The sequence below is a fragment of the Cucurbita pepo genome, chromosome 5 (assembly GCF_057944985.1).
Source record: "Cucurbita pepo subsp. pepo isolate OVF chromosome 5, ASM5794498v1, whole genome shotgun sequence".
Taxonomy (NCBI): domain Eukaryota; kingdom Viridiplantae; phylum Streptophyta; class Magnoliopsida; order Cucurbitales; family Cucurbitaceae; genus Cucurbita; species Cucurbita pepo.
Genome location: NC_141802.1, coordinates 9863368 through 9885539, shown reverse-complemented (window position 1 = coordinate 9885539; position 22172 = coordinate 9863368). Strand labels below are relative to the sequence as shown.

The 22172-nt window shown below is 43.8% G+C and overlaps 1 pseudogene; it reads left to right on the top strand.

Moving 5' to 3' along the window:
• Positions 1 to 352: 352 nt before the first annotated feature.
• On the top strand, positions 353 to 1472 carry LOC147792661 (uncharacterized; annotated as a pseudogene).
• The last annotated feature ends 20700 nt before the right edge of the window (positions 1473 to 22172 follow it).

The following is a 22172-nucleotide window of genomic DNA, read 5'->3' as shown; positions in this document are numbered from 1 at the left end:
ATGAATGGGGTAAAAGAACTTGGGATCGTCGATCTTTTCCTTCAAGATTGAGATGAGTCGATGTCGGTCGATGGTGTGAAAACACTTCCTGATGTCGAATTCCAAAAACCAGCGAGAGGTTCCCCACTCTTCTTTGATCTGTCTTAGGGCCGAGTGGCGGCCTCGCCCCGAGTGGAAGTGCGATGTGTCTGGAAACTCGGGATCGTAAATGGATTCGAGTACCATTCTGATCGCCTCTTTCATGATCTTTTCTATAGGTCGAACTAGTGTGAGCGGTCTAAACTTCGACCCTTCTTTCTTTCTTCATATTGTAGGAGCAAAGCCCCTTTTTTGCTTCCTCTATCTCTATTGATAGATCAAGGACCCTCTGTCATTTCAGTGACTCATAGGGCTTCCCTCAGCTCAGTCTTTTTGGTTCTTGAGAATGGTCTCCACCTCTCCCAGGACCAGAATGATTATCCCTGCCCGATGGGTCTACATCCATCCCTGAATGTCGTCGGGTACTGTTCACTTCCTCGCCATTCTTGTAACCGTCACCTGTAATCTGCGCAAGTGTGTCCGCACCCCCCTGAGTGGACGAGAAAGAAAGGAGATTTATCGGAGCAACCCCCCAGGTTCCAGACTTAGGAGTCAACTTTCCCGTATGAGCATTCGGTACATGTATCAGTCCGTGGAAGAGTGAAAGGGTCACCACTACTGAGGATCTCCCTCTTAATCTTAGATAGGTCGTCTGAGGGTTCGTCGCGGTTCATTGCTGTGCTTACACACTAGGCTACCCTTCTCCGAAAGCTCTGCGGGACCACCTACCACTAGTCTTCGGCTGGAGGGGTTTATTGCACAAAAACGCTGGGATGCAGGCCCTAGAAGAGGGAAGCCCAATGAATCTCAGATGCAAAGCCCCGCACCTCATTAAGATCATATTGGCATACTCTCCCAAAAAAATAGAGCAGACCCCATTGAAGACGTGAGTGAGGTACAACAAGGCCATTTCTGGCCACCGCCCTTCTCACAGAGCCGTACGTGGACGTTACCGCTCATACAGCTCCCAGCTAGCAAGCAGTTATCCTTCCTCTACAAAGAATGGAAGTGTAAATGAATAGACATCAAATAGAGGAATTCGCTTTTTCTTTTCAGCAAGCCACATCTAAGATACGGGGCATCCCTTTCACAAAAACCTATGGATCCACCCAGCACCTTGTGATCTTTGAGAAAGAAGATCATTACGAGCCCTCTCCCTATCGGTAAAGCAGCTTCATTCCTCTCCGGTCCATAATCTTTTATCTTTTCTTTCCTCTCCATCAATGTTTTTGTAGATTGAGAAAATTCCATGGTGGATTAGGACGAGAATGAATTCGAGAATCCAGGCAGGACATACTCATCCTGGAGCTTCCGCTATCCTCTGGGGAAGAGTTTATATATATATCTCGAGAGGTGAGGAGAGGCAATGGAATTCTGAGACCGATAATGAATAGGTTCAGGCATAGGTTCAGGCAATGGATTGTGAGACGAGAAGAGGGTAGCCCCCTGACCGATTTCTCGAAATCTGAGGAAGACCATGAACAAGAAGAAGCAACTCTCGATGTGAGATCCTCAGGAAAGAAAGAAGAGGAATTGGATGCCCCAGAGCAGCAGCTCACGGATAAGCCTTAAAAAACACACACACCACACCTCTTTTGCACTAATAAAGCCGGACACAAACAAAAGAAAGAAGAAAAGGGCCATGATGATGATCCTATCTGAGTTTTCGACCCGATTGATGCGCTCCTAGCTCGCCTACATACCAGAACAAAGAAAAAGAATCTCTAGATTACTTTGATCAGAGAATCCTTGGTTTGACCAATGGACTACGTGGGAAATACGAGATCTAGGCAAGCCGCTACTTTCCCCTTGCCCTTGAACGATAGAAGAACTACTGAGATTCTCTTAGATAGCGGTCGCATCTATGGTCAATCAATACAATAGGTTTGCGGATCTATTCTTCTATACTACAAGAAATCACCATCTCGTAGTACCACCACGACACCGATTCAAGTTCTTTTTCCGAGCCCCCCACCCATGCCGGCCGTGACTTCGACTTTGAGTATGATGAATGAGTGGAAAGATCTTTATAGAAGTTCCCTGTACGATCCAACCAAAGAGTTAGTATCTCAAAAATCAATCATATATATATGGAGAACTAACAGCGAGTTTTTTCTGAAAAGACTTCCCCCTATCCGACGCGAGTGACTAAGTGCGAGACGAGCCATAACGGGCGAATCGACTACAACTCATCTATAAAGAACTCTTCTTTTTTCGGTCTATTTGCATTAGGCTTTTACTATATTAGCTAGTAAGAAGGTCCGAAAGGGGACGAAACCTGTCTAAGATCCTGTGTGCCGACTTAGTAGCGCGTAAACAGAAGACGTAGCCTAAGCTACACTCAATATTCAACCAACCTATGATCGATCCATTTATTCTTTCAACTTACTATAAATCAACCATGTCTTAGGTTCTCGTTGCGGGAGATCTTGGAACGTGCCATGTGAATGCGCATACAAATATGGTCACTATGTTAGGCTTATGGAGCCTGATACTTATTTATAGCTTGGTCAACGGTTATATCCGGTAAAGCTATACTTAGTAAAGCTATATATAGTAAAGCTATATATGGTAAAGCTATATCCGGTAAAGCTATATATGGTAAATAGCTATATATAGTAGATGGCTAAATCTGGTAAAGCTATATATAGTAAACTATACCATATATATATCTGGTCCGGTAGAGCTTTGAAAATGTACTTTTCTATTCTCTGTACTCTCTCTTGTTGTACATACCTGAAGTCATCAATACAAAATCCTTTTAGCCAGAGTTCTCCTTGCAACTTTTCTCTATCCTTTTTTCTTTGTGTTTATCTAGATTGAGTGTGTGCGTTGTTGTGCGATCCTAACAACTGGTACCAGAGCTAACGACTGATATCGATCTTAACAACTGGTATCAGAGCCAGGCGGAAGTCAGAGCCAGGCGAAATTCACCGCGATCTGTGAAGATGGAAAGTTCAAAGATTGGAATTGAGAAGTTCGATGGATCCGATTTCGGTTTCTGGAAGATGCAGATTGAAGATTATCTGTACCAGAAAGATCGTCACGAACCTCTGTTGAGGGTGAAGCCGGATACCATGACCACGAAACAGTGGAAGCTCAAGGAGAAGACAACGTCAGGTCTGTTGAAGACGATGTCGAATATGTACGAAAAACCGTCGGCTATGAACAAGGTGTATTTGATGCGGAGATTGTTATGAGTCTTTGTGAGAACTGCGTTATGAGCAAACATAAACGAGCTAGCTTCACAAAGACTGTTAGGGAATTGAAGAAAAGTACCGGAAGCGTCGCTGAAGCTCCAGAGGGGGTTGCGTCATTGGAAGCATCGCTGAAGCTCCAGAGGGGGTTGCGTCGTCCGGAAGCGTCGCTGAAGCTCCAGAGGGGGTTGCGTCGTCCGGAAGCGTCGCTGAATCTCCAGAGGGGGTTGCGTCGTCCGGAAGCGTCGCTGAAGCTCCAGAGGGGGTTGCGTCGTCCGGAAGCGTCGCTGAAGCTCCAGAGGGGGTTGCATCGTCCAGAAGCGTCGCTGAAGCTCCAGAGGGGGTTGCGTCGTCCGGAAGCGTCACTGAAGCTCCAGAGGAGGTTGCGTCGTCCGGAAGCATCGCTGAAGCTCCAGAGGAGGTTGCGTCGGCCAGAAGCATCGCTGAAAGCGTCGCTGAAACTCCAGAGGTGGTTGCGTCGGTTGGAAGCGTCGCTGAAACTCCAGAGGAGGTTGCGTCGGCTGGAAGCGTTGCTGAAACTCCAGAGGAGGTTGCATGGGTCGGAAGACTCTTGCTAAAACACTCTGGTGTAGCAAGTGGGAGTTGATGTTGAGTTGCTCAAAGATTCACAGAGTGATGTTGTAGCAGATACTCAAGAAACTTCTGAGACTCTTGCTGAGAAACCAGAGGTGAAGCAAGTGGGAGTTGAGGTTGAGTTGCTAAAAGATTCACATAGTGATGTTGTAGCAGATACTCAAGAAACTCCTAAGACTCATGCTGTTGGCGAGGAACTCGGTCTATCATTCAAAACACAGAAGGCGATACCATTTCACTCGAAGGTTAGTTGAAGATGGTGATGTGTTTTGAGAAGATAGAGGGTACAAAGAATCCAACAAACATGTTGACAAAATGTGTTGATGTTGGAATATTGAGGTTGTGCAAAACCTCAATTGGTATGGTGCAGTGGATGCTCATGGTCGTTTGAGAGTGAAATTCTTGGTTGACTAGATCAGTCTCCAAGTGGGAGAATTGTTAGGCTTATGGAGCCTGGTACTTATTTATAGCTTGGTCAACGGTTATATCCGGTAAAGCTATACTTAGTAAAGCTATATATGGTAAAGCTATATCCGGTAAAGCTATATATGGTAAATAGCTATATATAGTAGATGGCTAAATCTGGTAAAGCTATATATAGTAAACTATACCATATATATATCTGGTCTGGTAGAGCTTTGAAAATGTACTTTTCTATTCTCTGTACTCTCTCTTGTTGTACATACCTGAAGTCATCAATACAAAATCCTTTTAGCCAGAGTTCTCCTTGCAACTTTTCTCTATCCTTTTTTCTTTGTGTTCATCTAGATTGAGCGTGTGCGTTGTTATGCGATCCTAACAACTGGTATCAGAGCTAACGACTGATATCGATCTTAACACACTATTCGCCTACTACTAAGTTAAGTAAAGGCAGAGAGTGGATTCTAGATTATATCAGTCGGGTAGGCTCGACTGGGGTTCTGGAAAAATCTCTACGAATTCTTCTTTGCAAGAGACATCCCTGGGTTGTTTAGTGATGTGGCAGCCTTGTTGGGATCTACAGATCGAATAATTAGTTTACAAGAAAGACGTATGGGTCTTGTTTTCTCGGATTCCTACTTTTTACTTTGAGGCTTTGACCTGATTGAAGGAGGTAAAAGTAGCTCTTTCCTGAACAGATATTACCTGACCTGTAAACAAAGACTACTTATTCTTGATCTTCTCCTGCTGAACCTCTATTCTTCTTTTCCGATATTCCCTGATTGGATTGTGATTGAACAATGAAAGATGAATGAGACTGAACAGTGAAAGAAGAAGAATCAGATCTTCCTTTACAGGAGAGGAAAGACTGAAGCAAGACAAGATGAATTCAATCCTTTACAAGAGAGGAGAGGAAAAGGAGTTCTTGAAGAAGAAGAATCAGAGAATGAATTGATTGAAGAAGAAGGATGAATGATCAATAACTACCTCACCTTCACCGTAACCAGAACCTATTTACCTTATTCATTCAATCCTTCACCTGTCGGTCTCACTACTTCGCTCTTTCTCTGTTCTTTCACTGTAAATTCCTTCCCCTTCACCTGTCGGTTTCGGTTTCACAATTCCATCTAAGGTTCAGTAAACTCTTATACTTCTCGCATGCAGTATCTGAGTCTTGCCCATTTAAGGAATATGAAGGAGGTATGTGTCCTCTCGCTCGCCTTGACCAATCACAGATCAGCCCGACTAACGGTCGCTTTGATCCGTTACACATCAGCTCTCAAAAGTACCCCTTTCCATTATATAGGGGTGGACGGTAGGGCTAAAACGGGCATAATCACTGGCTAAAAGTGGGCCGACTCTCTTCCATAAAGATATATATGGATATTCGGCCTTTAATGAGATAGTGTTCGTTACTCAAGTTAGCAAAAAACAAGACTGAGGTCGATAGGGGCATTACTGGTAATTGCTAAGGTGCTTTCTTCAGTATTCACCATTGGCTAGCGCTCATCTCCAGCTCTGTTTCCAACCCCTTTCATTTCATATATCCCGTATGCCATACCTCTGATTCTTTCTTGCTATACATCCAAGCCTTCTCCCATCGGTAGTTGGAAGCAGAACTGAGACTTGATGTAACTGAAGGAAAGAAAAGAAAGGGGATATAGATACGATAGGAGGCCACGGTTAAGTAAGCAGGTAAGCGAAGGCTCTCTCTCTCGCCTGTGTAAGGGTCTTGTGTAAAGCCTTTCATTATTTATCTTCATAAAAAGTAAGCAGGACTAAAGTGAGGTGATAGCAATAATAAGCGGGGAAGCTGAAGAGGTCCTCAAAGAACTTTTGTCTAATCAAACTTCCATTTCATTGGTCTATAAGGCAAAGTCTCGCTTAATCGTTCATTTCTCTTTTCTTCTTTCTTCAACCAACCGGTCATATCTGATCTGTAGCTGGTAGCGACATGAGAAAAAGGTACGGAATGGTTTTCTTTGCTAAATTGCGAGTTTCAGGGGAAGGATGGGTCAAGTACGGCCTCTAAAAAGATGTGAGTTTCGCCTTTTTTAGTAGTCTCTGTCCTTCCCGGCCTGCTGTCGTCAACGGTCCGCTTCCTTGAATGAGAGTTGGTCTTCCCGCCGATACACGAAAACTGTCCGTTGTCCTTTACTTGTTTAGTGGCATCTGTCTGAGGGCATCTGGAATTGTCTCTTTCGGTATTCACTCTTGTAAACGGTCGCAAAGGCTCATCTCTCTACGACCCTTCTTTTTTCAATATCCCGGTTATCTATCCTTTTAGCGAATATCTCCCGTGCTTGGTTAATCGATTGAAGTACAGGTGCTTCACATGCATGACTAGGTGCTAAAGAGGTGCTAAAGAAAGATCCGCTTTTTATGCTCAAATTACACAGGATCAACTGTATTGGAAATTGGTAAAGCATGACTCCTCAATCCGTCAATACAAAATCAATACTGCTTCCCTTCTTTTATTCAGGGGGGGGGGGGGCGAATACCTTGCTTGTAAGTAAGTAACATCATTTTCTTTCTTGAAAGATATGCTACTTCCCGCTCTTCTGTCTGTCATCTGTCAACAGGTATCGGTCGCATCTGGTCAATCAGTACACACGATATCTATCTGTAAATAAATCGAGATCTTTTTCGTTATGAGTAGTAAGTTGGTTTATCAGAAAGGAACTGAAAGACTATATCTGGGCTAGCTCGACTCCACCCCAAGGCAAGGGCTTAGGCACTGGTAGGGGTGTGAGCGTTAATACAGTTTCACACTATTCAATCAAAAAGAGTCTTAACAATAAGGAGGGAGACTGTATAAAAATGATACAACAAGAAAGAAGCAGAAATAAGTGCATAACGGTCAAAATGAGAATGACTAATAAGAGCAATCTCCTCTTCATTTTCGGGCATTACAGAGGAATAGTTATAAAAACTATATTAAAGGAAACACAACTTCTTCGTTGAGGTTTGTTGAAAGGTGGAATTCCCCCGATATCCAAAATGGAAGACTGGTCTTGGTTAACAAGCTTCAACCATGTCTGATACCAACTGCAACAAAGACGAAAACCATTTGAAGTAATGTTAATGTGTGTGGCCTTTCCTGAGCAAGTCTTAGCTAAATTGGGTTGGGTCATATACAGTGCATCATCAAGACTGGGACGATCTCCACCGAGATTCACTATTTCTTCAGATTCACATGTAGGTAAAAGAGGTCAAATGCCCACTCTTTGTTTACTCACCGGCAACAGTGGTGCTTCTATCTCTAATCATCCTTGCAGCTTCCTTCACCGGCGCTCACCTTTTTTGTCTGGGTGCACACAAGAAAGTCCCATCATCAGCATCTTTTCCATTTCTACCCCTTCAAACTGCCCCATCAACACGAATCACCTCAATTCGTTTCCCCTTTTTCCACAGGTCCCAGACCCAGTCAACAACCACAATTCCATTATAATCAAGAGGCCTTCTCCCCGTTGCCACCTCTAACACTACCACACCAAAGCTGTAAACATCTGTCTTCTCAGTGGAAATACCCGAATAAAGATACTCAGGTGCGGGATATCCCATTGTTCCTGCCGGTATAGTAGCTTCTCTTATATTCGAACAGTGTGACTAAACTTCTGCCAGACCCCAATCCCCAAACTTAGCATTGAACTCTGCATCAAGCAATATATTGCAAGTCTGAACATTTCTTTGAATGATTTGCCTCTCACATTCTTCATTCAGATAAGTCAGAGCGGAAGCAACCCCCCAAACGATATTCAATCTTTGCTTCCATGACAGGACTCTCGTCGAATTGGAGTTTCTGTGGAGAATATTGCCGAGGCTTCCATTGGGTAAGTAATAAGAAACCAGGACTCACTCAGTATCTGAACAGCACCATCCTTGAAGCTGAACCAAGTTAAGTTCTTGTGCCGTAAACAACCCAGCATTGTTTCAAACGAAAGGATTGCGCACGCATTCCATTGGCCCTCTCAACCCTTTTAATAGGTACTTCTTCACTTAATAGCCACACTTCTCCACCAGATGGAAGAAACAAACCCCTTCTGGTCACTGATGCCCCTGAATCTCCCCTTAAGGTAAAGCTGCATCGCTCCTCTCCCTTCCGGTCGAGCTGTTTCACTCCTGAACCTCCCCTGTCGGTAAAGCTGCTTCGCTCCTAAACCTCTACAACTCGGTTTTCCAATTTCATTTCCTGAACCGATATGACCTGACCGGAACACTCTACAAATATTCCCTTACTTTATAGGAGAGGAAATTCATGAAAGAAGGAAGAGTAAGTCAAGACGAAACGAAAGAGGAATGAGACAGAACAGTGAAGGAATGAAGACGCTGCTTTGAAAGACGAAACGGAAAGCTAGCTACTGAACCCATTTACCTTATGAATGAGAGTGAACAGGAAGGAAAGACTAAAGCAGCAAGAAAGATGAATTCATCGGTCGAGTTGTAAGTGTTTGAAAGAAAAGAGCTACTGTGCCAGGAGAGGAAAGACGAAAGATGCATTCTCCCGATCCTCCTTTACCTATTTACCTTATTCAAACGACTGTAAGGATCTTTTATTCTAGAGTGGATGCTTTACCACTGTCAAGTTTCGTAAGAGGTTTTGAACTAACAGCAGCTGCTTCAATTAATTCTTTTGATGCTCCATATAACTGTCAAGTTTCGTAAGAGGTTTTTCCCTAAGGAAAGCTGCTTCAATCAAATTGATTCTATCCCATATAACTGTCAAAGTTCGTAATAGCTTTTTCCCTAAGGAAAGCTGCTGAAAGAACAGAAATTCTATCCCCATATAACTATCAAAGTTCGTCAGACCTTTTTCCCTAAGGAAAGCAGCTGAAAGAAAAGAAATTCTATCTCCATATAACTGTAAAACATTAAAATCCCGGTCAAATGGGCCGAGGTAATTCATAAGTCAAGACTATCGAAGAAGAAATGAGAGTGAACTGTCAGGAAAGACTCAAGATTCCTTCTTGATCTTGATCTTCTCCTCAAGATTCATTCAACAGTAAACACTCTCGAAGAATCAATGATCATTCACTGTCAGTCAAGACTATCGAGAAAACCTTAACCGATATGCCCTGACCCTGACCTTCTTGCTGCTTTCACTCCTCTCCCTTTGGTCGAGCGGTTTCACTCCTCTCCCTCTAGGTTGAGTGGTTGAACTCCGGAACCTATCCTGAACTTGCCGTAACCTATCAATTAATACTCCCTTTATTCATTAGACAGAACTACTTACTGATTCACCTATTGATTTGAATGAAACAGAGCTACTTACTGATTAACCTATTCCTATTTCTTCTTTACAATTGAGTGAGGTAAACAAACTGTAGGATGATTCTTTCACTCAGTCTTTGTCTTCCCCTGAGCCTAGATTGAACAGTAATGAAGAAGAAACCTGTCCCTATTGATGATTCTTAAACGAGGTCAAGCTCTGTCAGTTTGTTTGCTTACTCGGGTTTCACTATTCAAACACGAGGTCAAGCTATTTTCCTCTCCTGTAAAGTGCAGTAGCTCTTTTCTTTCACTCGGTCTCTTCTGTTTGCTCCTTCCACTGAACCTCGTAAACTATCTGAAGGTCAAGCTCCGGAACAGGAAGTCAAGACTATCGAAGAATGAGACTGTAAAGACCATTTCTTCTTTTTTCTATCCTCTCCCTATTTTTTGGGATCAAATCTAGTAAAGGTAATGTTGAAGTCAAGACTGCTTATCCTTATTATAGAGAGTTTCCGGAACTAGCTTGCTTGCTTGCTTTCTCACTCTTTCACTCTGACGGACCGACCAACAAGAAATTCATTCTATCTCTCCCTTATTTTTAGGGATAAAAGAGAGGTATTTAGGGTGAGAGGTAATTCTCAAGTCAATCCGAAAGATGAATGAGAGTGAACTGGAAGTCAAGACTATCGAAGAATCAATGAGAGTGAACTGTCAGGAAAGACTATCGATTCATTCTATCTTGACTCTATTTTTTGGGATCAAATCCCTATTTTTTAGGTAATGTTAAAGGAAGTCGAGAGACCTCAAACCGTCACCTATTCATTATCTTCTCCTTTCTTGCTTTCACTCTTTTACTCCCCCTCCTTCCTTCCTTCTTATTCATTCTCCTAAACCTATTTCTTCAGTCTCCTTCACTATTATTCTTTCCCTCTGTAAATAGGTCTTTCTTTCTTTCTTTCTTTCTTTCTTTCAGTCTCCTTCACCTCTCCCTTGCTTTCCCGAATAGTAAACAAAGGATTAATGAGAGTTTACGGTTTACGAACTTGACTCGTTCACCTTCTTTCACTGGGGCCGCAATAGCTCCTACTTTTTTTATAAGAGTTTGTTTTTCAAAGGTCAAATTCTTTCTATTCTTCTAGCCTGGCTACCTCTTAATCCACATTACATGCTTTCTAATGTGGCCATGATTCAGTCAGATCCTTTATCTCCTCCTTTTATCCATCCGGCCGTTTTGTAAGCCACTATCCAATGTATACCTTAGGCAAGACCAGCCCTTGCCCATTTCGTAACAAGGCCAAAGACGCCCGAAGAGAATGATGTTTGGAATAATTATTCTCAGCTGCATCTTTCTCTTTCATCGTTATTCTTTTCATTTGAAAGAGTAGTAAGGCCTTCAACGTGTACTTCTAATGTATATCTTGTTGTGATTTAGCATTTCTTTATTCGTTTCTTGGATTCGCATCTAAGTGTATTCTCTCTCTCGTAGGTATGATGGTTTTGCCCCCCTCCCCTTATTCCCGCTAGTCTTGAGTGTGGGGACGGGGCCGGGGCTTCCTCTGCCATCACCATCCGACCTATCCAGTGAGTTCTCGTTAAGTGGGTCGTGGATTAATAATTATTATGGCAACCCAGATATATGAGGCATCATCTTCCCTACCTAACCTGGTTGCACCACATGCAGCTCAGCAAAATGTAGAGGGTGAGGGGAGTTCCGCCCCGGGGTTGACCCTTCGAGCAGTACAGGAAGCATCGAATGCTCTTGTTACAGAATAGGCAGGAGGGTAGTAGGTTTGGATTGGACAATAAGGGCTTTGCTAGGCGGTCTTGTCTTTCTCTTTGTACAAATCCAGTGCTGGCGTCGAAGGTTTAGCCCAGTAAATCAAGCAATTGAATCAGGAAGCGATGCTCCTCTACTCGGGATAAGGGCTGAAGATGGAGTTTCTGTTTGCAAGCAGGAAGCGAGCAATGCCTCTCTTGTGGCTTGTTGCTCTGCGCTACGATTATGAAAGGGATGGGCCAAGTAGCAAATTAGCCATTCATTTTCTAATATGGTGTCTAGTTAATGGATTCTGCGTCCGCGTATAAAAGACCAGCAGCAAGCAGCTCCATCATCCACATCTCATATGCCAGGGGGTCCCATTCGTCATGTGTCGGATCCCATTCCCAGTAAGTAGAGCAGCCTTGAACCCATATCCTTGATTCCCGCCTTGAGCCTCAGCCCGAAGGCCCAAAGGTTGCTATTTGGTCTGGATAAGCTGGCATGGACAGGCTCCTCGAGCGGATACCATTCCAATGGGGAAGTCTTCCCATTACCGGCGGAGAACTCAAAGGCTCCAAACTCCTTAGGTCTTGTTTTGTTTGTCAACCTGTCGAGATTAACTTACAACTCCACTAACCTAAGCTTACCAGATCAAGTAGATCACTACCACTACCGAAACCCGTGCCGGACATGCTTCTTTCTCAGCTTCGCCTCTTTCTGCCAACGCCGACCCTTCCCGTACGCTTTGAGGGACTGAGCCTTCCCCACCTTATTGGTCTTCTTTTTGCTGTCGCTGATAAATGTTTAATGTATAGCGCTCTTCCGCTGGTAAGTGTCCTCCTTTTGTCTTCGCCTCGTGGTCCCGAGACATATGGTTTTGGTACATAAAAGAAATGTCACCAAGGGGCCACCTTATCAGTAGATCTCCCTCCTCTCGTACCTCTAGTAAACAAACTTCGAGCTACTGCATCGGACATAGAACAAGGATATATTGTTTTTCTACTTGTTTTGAAAGCTTGAAACGACAGACACGTGGTGACTATGAGACGGCTTGCTATGGAGCTTCTTGTGTTCGTTCCATCTTTCTTGATTATGGGGTCCGCGCAACAAGAGCGCTTCCTCTTTTTCTTTGCCACCATGAGACCTTGCCTTATTTGGTTGGTAGTGTAGGGGTGGAATCAACACAATTCGTACTGGTAGTAGTGAGACGTCGCCTTCACTGGGTTGGAATAGTAGGTCTGTCTCTCGAGCCTTGTTCTCCGCGGTCATTCTCGCAGCCCTTGCCTTTCTCACTATCAAATCTACACCTGACTTGTTGAACCAAGCTAAGGTCACTAATGAATCTACATATCCTAGGGATGAGGAATTCTTCGTTGGTGGTAAGTTAACCGTGAATGGACTCTAACTCTAATGGCTAAGCTAGGTATGTATGCTTACCAATCTTGTCCCGAGCGCTCGAGAGACTGCCTCCTGTACCGATGTTAATTGAATGAATCGACACCAGAACAAGTTTGTGCTCCGAATCTATAAAGAGCTGCGTGCCTGAGTCCTTCCCCAAAAAGGATTGTTCCTTGTTGGTACCAGCTTTTCTTATTCTCTTCTACCCTGGGATTGAATTGTTTTCCTAATGTTGTAAGGGACTCCCAAGCACATTCATTCTCTACCCTGTCTACTAAGAAAGAGAAGTTAGTGTTCGCTTAATTGAATTGATCGTAGATGTATTGGGAATCTTCCTTGAATTAAGAGGAAGTAGGAGCATCGTGTTAAGACAAGGGGGGTGGGTAGGTAAAGACAGGGTGGGTTTACAATCAAAGCTCCAACTGTCTGTCATGCCGAGTAAACCACTAGGGTATGAATTTGGATCTAGGACCGGTAGCGGGCGACATTACGTGCGTGAGAGAAAGTCTTGGTGGTGCCAAGGATAGAATAGCACAACTTAGTGACTAGGAGCGTAAGGAGAGCCCGTTGCGCCTTGTTTTTGTTTGACCGGCCTATCCTCTTTCGAGAAGCAAGCTCCCTCCGGTTGTCCAGTCCCTGGGCGTCTCTCAATTTTTGTGTTGGGAGATTAGGCGGCAGTTTCAAGACTCGAAAGCTTGACAAAGAAGCAAATCAAGCCCTAACTACTCTTTTTTTGAGTAAAGGGCTTTTACTAGTCAAGTCGTAAGGTAGGGCGTATTCTTTGAAGAAAATAGACTTTAGGAAAGGGGTTCAGGTAGCTCAGTTAGTTAGAGCAAAGGACTGAAAATCCTTGTGTCAGTGGTTCGAATCCACTTCTAAGCAAAGGGTCCAAAGGACACGTAGCCGGGACCTGATTTGGAAATGAAAATGAAAGAGGAAGCACAAAACAAGTAGATTTGATAAACAAAGCTGTAGATTACTCGGATTGGTTCTCGCGTCCCTGTGCCAAAATGGGCGAGTTTGGTTTGAGTGTTCATCATTGGGTAGATCCATATGCTCCGGGGGGGTTAGACGAGGTGTAGCGCAGTCTGGTCAGCACATCTGTTTTGGGTACAGAGGGCCATAGGTTCGAATCCTGTCAGCTTGATAAAGAGGATGATCTCCTTTTTTATCACACGTAGAATTGTCTGTCATTCTTTTGTCTTTCCCCTGACCTTATCAGTCATCAGGCAGGGTTTTGGTATCATATATCGAGATAATTATTATGAAAAAGCTATTCCACTGGTGTGACTTAGATACCCTTTCTTTCTTTGTGGTATCAGTCATGCTATTTGAATAGCCTGAAATCATCATAGCCTCTCCACCGGTTCCGAAGACTTCTTCGGCATCAATGTGCTCCAGTGACAGAGATCAGACCCTTTCCTTCACCAGAACCGGAGCGAGCTCTTTTCGCATGCAATCTCGAAGCCCAATTAGCTCACGGACTGTCTCCTCAACCCTGGCGAGTATGAGAGCTTGGTAAGAGAGAATGTCGAATGAGAAAGACATTCGATTACGGCTACTAACTAGATAGCGAACTTTTTGGTAGAAACTGAATGATCCCTTGGCTCAGGCAAGAAAAGGAAAAGGTAAGAGTACTTACTCTTATTCCGACGATAGGAAAGTTTGAGCTGAAAGATTGAATCACACCGGTTAAGAAAGGCGGGCTTAGTAGGGTTCTCCAAACGTATACTTATTAGGTTTCTCCAAACGTATAAACAAAAAGAGAAAGCAACTGGTCCTGAAGAGGATACCGATACGCAGACATTCTTGCATGGAAGAACCTAGCTGAACTGGATCAAGGGTCCTAACCGAGTCTGACTGACCTTCTTTGGCTGGCCCCCGCCCCTTGTAAGGAGGTCAACCCGTACGTGCTCCTTTCGTTTAGTGAGATAGCTTACCAGCTCTTTCGGCTCGAGCAGTATGAAAAGCGGAATCCTCATCCTGAGTCGAGTCCGCATTGCCATACGAATCGACATCAGACAAACCAAGAACTCCTATTTTTCTTTAACGAAAGCAGATATAACAGTTTCGAGAAAACAAACCAACCTCTTTTAAAGAAGGAGTCTCTCCACCTTGATCACCGTGGACATACGCAGCTCCCGCTTTACCTTCGCCTACCGGGAAAAGGAAAGTTCCCTCACGATAGGCCCTCCCAGCCCCCGAACGTCTTTCTATCAATTGAGAGAGGTACAAATAGTACAACAAACCAACAAGACAAGAATGGACTCATAAGATGGGCGGGAAGCTATTTCATTTTGTTATCCGCCAAGGAAATGAGAAAGGAATTCTCTATACACGGCTGAGAGATGACCATATTGTTGCACATCCTGAATAAAGTACCGTAGGCAAGCTCAGTGAAAATCAAAGCGTGTAGAACTAGAACCCAGCTTTCTCTTTGATTCGTAAACTTCGGATCTGCCTTTCGTCTCCGGGTGACTGAGAGAATTTAGGCCTGGTGTGCATCCGGTTCGGTCAACAATAAGGTACAAAGCAGATTGATTAAATGGGCTTGAAGTTCCATTATCATTAAGTCGAAGATCCCTACTAGGTTTAGTGCACTTTGGTAGTTGCGAATGTTGCCGTAATCCATGTATTTCTCATTTCGTGTTAGCTCCTCCAAGAGCTTCCTGGTCCGTAGTAGACGAAACCTTGGACTTCTATCGAACTTATAGCATTGCCTGGTGAGCTCGCCGTTAAGGGTTGGCCTTACAGGAGATCGAGCAGCCTTTCTTTCCCTGCCTGGTATGCTTTCCCGCTTATCGCACAACTAGCCAACTAGCCAAAGAGAGAGGGAGAGGGGTGAAACAGCGAGACCGAGTGAAAGAGTAAAAGAAGGAATCTTTCAGATTTACTGACAGTGAACTCGAATGAATCGATAGTGTTTATAGGAGAGGAAAAGAAAAGAGTGTTTGAAGTCGAAGAGAAAGAATGTTGAGGATTGACTGACAGTTCACTCTCATTCATCTGAAGGATTGACTTATTAATTACCTTTACTAGATTTTCTCTCTAAAAATAAGGGAAGAGTAGACTTTGATCCCTAAAAATAGACAGAGGATAGGAGAATTCTAGTTTTTTTAGTGTTTACAGGAGAGTGAAAGAGTGAAATCAAGGAAAATAGCCCCAAAAATAAGGTAAAGCATCCATTTGATCCCCAAAAATACGGGGGGGGGGGGGGGGGGGGGGGATAGCTTTTTATCCCCAAAAATAGGGTAAAGCATCGATTTGATCCCGAAAAAGAGGGTAAAGATACACTTCTCTCGCTCAAAATAGGTCAAATAGACTCTTTTATCCCTCAAAATAGGGTAAAGATACACTTTGATCCCTCAAAATACGCGGGGGGGGGGGGGGGGGGGGGTAGAATGAAATTGATTTCAGGAGCTTTTGTTAGGGAAAAACCTCTAACGAACTTTGACAGTTATATGGGGATAGAATTTGAGAATTCTTGGTCCTTAAGAGTGAAAGAAGGAATAAGTAGTCTTGACTTGAAAGACTTTCAGGTTCAGTAGTTCCGGAGTTTACCTCTTTCCTGACTGTGAAGGAGAATGAAGAGAGAGAGAGTGAAGACTTTCAACACTTGAAGGGGAAGAGAAAGAGAAAGAAGGAATCTTTCGGATTTACTTACAGTTAAGTCGAATTGATTCTTCGATAGTCTTTCCTGACAGTGAACGAGAATGAATAAGGAGTGTTTACAGGATAACGAATGTTTAGTTTCGTCTTGACTTTCAACACTTGAAGGGGAAGGTGAAGGAGAAGATCAGAGACCGGCCGGCTGGCTTCTTGTTTCGTTTTTCCTTAATAATGAATTAATTACCTTTACTAGATTTTCTCCCTAAAAATAAGGGAGAGATACTGTTTTATCCCCAAAAATACGAGGGGGGGGGAGGGGGGATAGGATTTTTCTTGTTTTTTGAGTGTTTACAGTCGAGTTCCCGAGGGAAATCAGGGTAAAGCATCTCTTTTATCCCAAAAAATACGGGGGAGGATAGAAAAAATCAGAAATGGTCTTTACAGGATCCGGAGAATGAATCTTGTCTTGTTATCTTGCTTTCGTCTCCCTTCTTTCTTTGATTTACTCTCTCTCCTGTAAAGGAATAGAATATCTGATTCTTGTTCTTTGACAATATTACCTAACTAACCAGATTGAACTGTAAAGGGGCGAAGCCGTGAGACCGAGAGGGAGAGGGATCATCTCAATCAATTTGTATGTGCATTTTGTCCTGTACTTGCCTGCTTAGCTTTCTTAGCCAACATCTCCAGTTTCCCCCGAACCAAGAGGTCCTGCTTATCCAGACCCAACAGTCACACTTGAAGCCGAAAGACTGATTTTTGCATAAAGTAGGCTCATAGATCAAGAAAGAATGAAGCTGCTTACAGGGACGGTTACGCGATACGTCTTTTCATACTGTCCTTTTCTTTAACCCTGCTATCAACCTAGCCATTCTCGCTTGTTGCTTTAAGGGGTCTCCTCACTTTATGTGGGTATATATAGGCTTCGTCGAGAATACCAAGTAGATCGGCAACTACAGGGTTCCCTCGTCCTGTGAGGTAGGAAGGGTTTCGGGATACCTCGAGGCCCTTTTTCGTATATTTCATCATTAGCAACCTCCTCTTTCTTGATTGTCAAAAACATATGCTTGATCTCCCTAGTGGTATTGCCTTGTAACTGACCAGCATTCTCGCTTGATCTTTACTAACTCCACTGCTGCTCCCTCAATGCTATGCGGAGCGGAGGAAGATACTAAGGGCAGAGATTTAAGCTAACAATCAATGGCTTGACTCCTTGCCTTGCTCAATGCTTCTCCATCAACTGCAGCAGGAAGGACAGGAATAGGAGAAGGAAGAAAGAGACCTTAACGGTTGGCCCTAGGAAAGGAAAGTTCTTCACTACCATTGTTATCCATCTGTCTACAATTATCAATGTATTTGGTATAAAGAAATCTTCATTACATTATAGAAAGAGGTGAAAAGCAATCAAAGCAGTATCCAAAACCCACCACCCAACACCTTATGCGCCCAACTCAACGCTTCCTTGCTCACAACCAATCCCTCAAAGCAATGAATGCGGCTAAAAAAAAGCACGCCATAGAACAAGAAAAGTTTCTGCGCGGTGTAATATGGCATTGAACGGTGGTACGTACGGCTTAGAGCCAAGGCATTCATAGGTCTCCTGTCGGACGGAAGTGATAGCGGAAAAGGCAAGTCTTCCTTCCTGGGTTTAGAACAGCAAATGGGAAGGCTCTTTCTCCTCACACTAATATGTATATCCTTCCCAAATCCTAGTGTTGGCTACCATCTTCAAAGCTATTGCTACTATACTCTAATTCTAATTCATTTGATTTTCTACAACCCTAAGCGACGCAACTTTTCAATGTTAACCTGCTTTGCTTCAGGGAAGAGTGGATGATCCGCCAGCTCTTGCAGAAATTTGTCAAAGTTGTTGCGAACCCCCAATTCTGCAGTGGCATGAGAGACACCCTTAGGTCAACCCGGATTTCATCTAAACTCTATGCACATTAGCTTCATTCATTCCACTCCGAAAGAGCCTTAGACAGAAAAGCAAAACGAGGAAGAGGTTTCCATTTCAGGGTTTGAGTAAAGTATCTCCGGGAACGCCTTCTCATGCCCGTTTGCCAACATCCAGCTCGCCTTCTGCTATCTTCCACTTCGAAGTTTAGGATTGAGTTTCTGATTTGGTTGGTGATTCTGACTTGCCTTATTTGATTTGAATCACTTGGTTGGAAGGGGGCGGGATGCCTTGGAGGCACCATAGATTGCACCCTTCGTTGGCAACGGTGCTTTTGAGTGCGCCTAACTGGGGCCGTAGATCGAGTTCTAGGCTAAGGTTACCGCCCAACCTCCCTTCTGGAAAAGGTGAAGTAGATCGACCAGGTTATCGGAACCAAAGAAGAACAACAAAAGCCAAAAACAGATAAAGCATCAAATGTTCATCCTTGCCCGACTAAAAGAAAGGGTTTGTGCTGCCTGCTCTAAAGGCTTTCCAAGAACTTCCTTGGGTGGGAAAGTCTAGACTAGAGCCGACGACTTGTGAAGAGATAAACCGCCAGAAGCAGGCAATAAAAAGTCCCTCCCCTTTTTGTTTGCAAGTAGAGCACTAAAAGCACAAAAGCTAGCCTATCTAGTAAGCATGCAAGTGGAGAGAATTCCATACTTGAGAGAAACTATACCACAAAATTGGCAATGAGATTCCTTGACGGCTGACTTTCGTCTGAGCAACTACTGAACTCAACTGAGCTATAAGTTGGAGACCAGATATGGGTATAGCACAGGCTGCTATGAGAGGAAATTCAGGCTCACCATCCGTCCGCATAGCGCCCAACCTGGGAGATAGACAAGGAGAGATCCTTAACTCAGTCTCAAACATGTCCATCCCGTAAAGACATCTACTGTGCTGGCGTTATCTTTTGTCGCTAGCTTCCGCCGCGTGAATAAAGGAAGATGGTTCCATGGAGCGCAAGGCATCTCTTCCTGCCTATGCTAAGGCATTACATGCCAACGAACTTGCCCAGCACTCTTGTCATGCCCAAGTCTGACTTCGCCCTCATACCGAAAAAGCAACCAACTCGATAAACCAAAACATATCCGACGCTTGCTCGCTTAACGCTCTATTGCATGGCTCATTTCCTGTGCTTAGACCCACCCAAGTTTAGCAGCCCAAAAATAGATAGGGGAGAACCCACCACGCCTACTGGGGCTCTCGCGAAAGAAAGCCTAAGCTGGTAATTGGCTAAGATCCGTTCCTGCACGCGAAGTGCAGCAAGCAATTAGGCCTTGCTTTCTTTTGGTTGTTTTAGTGAGATCGTATTCTTCCTCAAGCTTGGAGTTGCTCTTAGCTGGTCGGGTTGCCGGCCCGTGGACCCGTTTCGTTGCCATAGTTTCGGGCGCATTAGGCCCTCTTTTTTATCCCAATACCCTTTGAATGGAAACAAGACCACTAGAAATAGCTAAGGAATTGAGAAGAGTATATATAACCTTTTTTGTGGAGTCTATTCTTTCTTTATGCACGGCGCGGTATAGTATAAGGGCGGTGGGTTTTAGTGGGCATAGATTGTAGTTCCTTTTCCAGAAGAGAATGAATCATCCGATGAAAGATCCAGACCTGTGCGCTTTAGCAGCACTCCCAGTGTAAGGGGATAACTCGAACTACACAATTCAGGTGGCATAGCAAAAGCCTCATCTTCTTTTCTTTGAATTCAGGGGAGGGGCGAAGAAGCTCGATGGAAAGGAGAGGGGCGAATGAATCATTTTTTCACTTTTGATATGGATGTGGAATCCTATGCGCTATGCTTGCTTCTGGTTGGTAAGAATCAGTCCCCTTTCTTTTTGCTTTTCCAGGGAAGAAATTAGCCTATGGTTGATTTTCTATCAGAGAGAAAGCCAACATTAATACCATACCTTCCTTCAGCTTTCATAGGGGGATCTGAATAGGCCCTAAGTTGCCCGAAGCAAGGATCTGCTTACCAATAAAAGAATAATGCCTTTTAGGGTGGGTCTTTATACCTTCGGATCTTTTTGAGTTCATCCAAATTTCACTTCTGCAGAGATAGCATAACATAGATTGACAACAAATCCCCATAACATATGAGAGGTTAGGATAGGACGAGTGAGAGTAATCCCGATTCAACTCCCAACTCATCTTCTGCCCCTCTGTGATGAAAGGAGGATCATCAAGGAGATCCCAACTAAAGAGAACTTGTGATTTTCCCCCCTTTTTCTAGTTGTAAGGTCTTGTCTTAGCGTTACAATGAAAAAAGAACTTGATCATCATTGCATCCTTTTTCTATAGGCTATCTTTCTTCAAGTGAGAGATCGGATCGTGAAACCTCCTTATCCTAAGGGCTATAGAACTTCCTCTGGCAAGCATTAAGCCAACTGCTGCCTCTAGTTGCTTCTACATGCTATATTCTCTTCGCCTAACACATTCAACTACCTTTTCTTGCAAGGAGTGAGACTGCAGCTCACATTTAGTTTCGAATCTCTTTTGATGTGGCTCCCCCTCAGGTTCGGTTCTTCTTAGCTGTAACCTCTTTTTCTTTAGAGCCCGAGCTAGATGACAAAGCTGAGCTCGAAGGTCCCTTTTTGATGCGGTAGAAGTACCTCGCAATCTTTTCTTCTGTTGCTGGGAAAGTCTTCCTCGGAATGTCAGTCAAAGCCTTGAAGGAGTTGTCTCCCCAATCTGACTCTTGAATCAAAACCCTTGATTATTCCATGCATCTCGATATTTGATAAAGAGTGAGTGCTGGCCTTTTCATATTGAATCACAGCCATTTCCCTCTTTCTTAGGGATCAAACTCTAGGGAACAAGCTTAAAGACTGATGCAAGCTGTCAATTATTAGATTGTTCTTTTGGTTTGATAAAGGCCGGAGCCCTTGATAAGCAAGAAGCCAATCTTGTCATTCTTGAGGATGATTCTTTGAAGCAATCATTCCATAAGTAAGTACATGACACTGACTTTCAAGCTCCGAAGAAGACTGAAACTGACCCCACCCACTTTCATTGACGAGTAAGTGATAGCTGTCAGGTTCGCTGAATGACCGAGGAAACCAAATCCACTCTCGTGACATGAGAGAAGTTCGATCACCACTTTGAGGAAAGAGATGAGATGCTCTACCCCTCTTTACACATAAATCACTCAGGACAAGAGGTGTCGACAACGTGAGCTTGACTGCCTGGCTTTCGGCCTTCTTTCTTGATCCAACTTCATTACTCTGATCGACCTACTTACTACTTGTGCTTGGCTCAGGATATCGTCCTTTCTTCAAAGCTTTCTACTCAAGTGAGGAAAGAAACCTTCACTGCCTTTTTGTTTGCCCAAATGAATGAGAGGTATGCGGAGAGAGTCCTGACTTTTCTTTCTCTTGCCTTTTCCGACAGAATTCGGGGCTATCGGTTCCGTTCTGTTCTCTCTCTCTACCTCTTTTGACCTAACTTCACCTTTATGCCCGCCCATACCAACATGAGAAACCTAGCTTCCCTCCCTTTGAAGTGCATTTCTCAGATCAGCTCCCTGAGTCACTAGAAAGAGAGTGAAAGGCCCACTACTTCTTCATTCATGGCCTATTTGGGTATGGATCTCCCTTTCGTCGTATTCATTCAACCTGAGTGAGGCAAAAGAGAAGAGTCATACAAAGAAAGGTTCTTTCATGCAATGCATAACGGGGGCGGGCCTCCTATGGATTCCTCCAACTCAATGAAAGGAGTGTGAGTCAGGCAGGCTTTCTATATGAAGATGAAAAGAAAAAGGGTCAAACCATACCATATCTTACTGAATAATCTAAATGAATGAGGAAGAGCTCTTTATGTGGTCTCACTTGACTTTACCACCATCTGAAATGCGCGAAACTTCGATTGGTGGAAGCCAGTCTACGAAGATTCTCCCTTTTCTGACGTGCAATTCCCCTCTTTCAGTAAGCATCAAGTATCTCAGCAAATGAACATTTCTCTAAGCTTATCC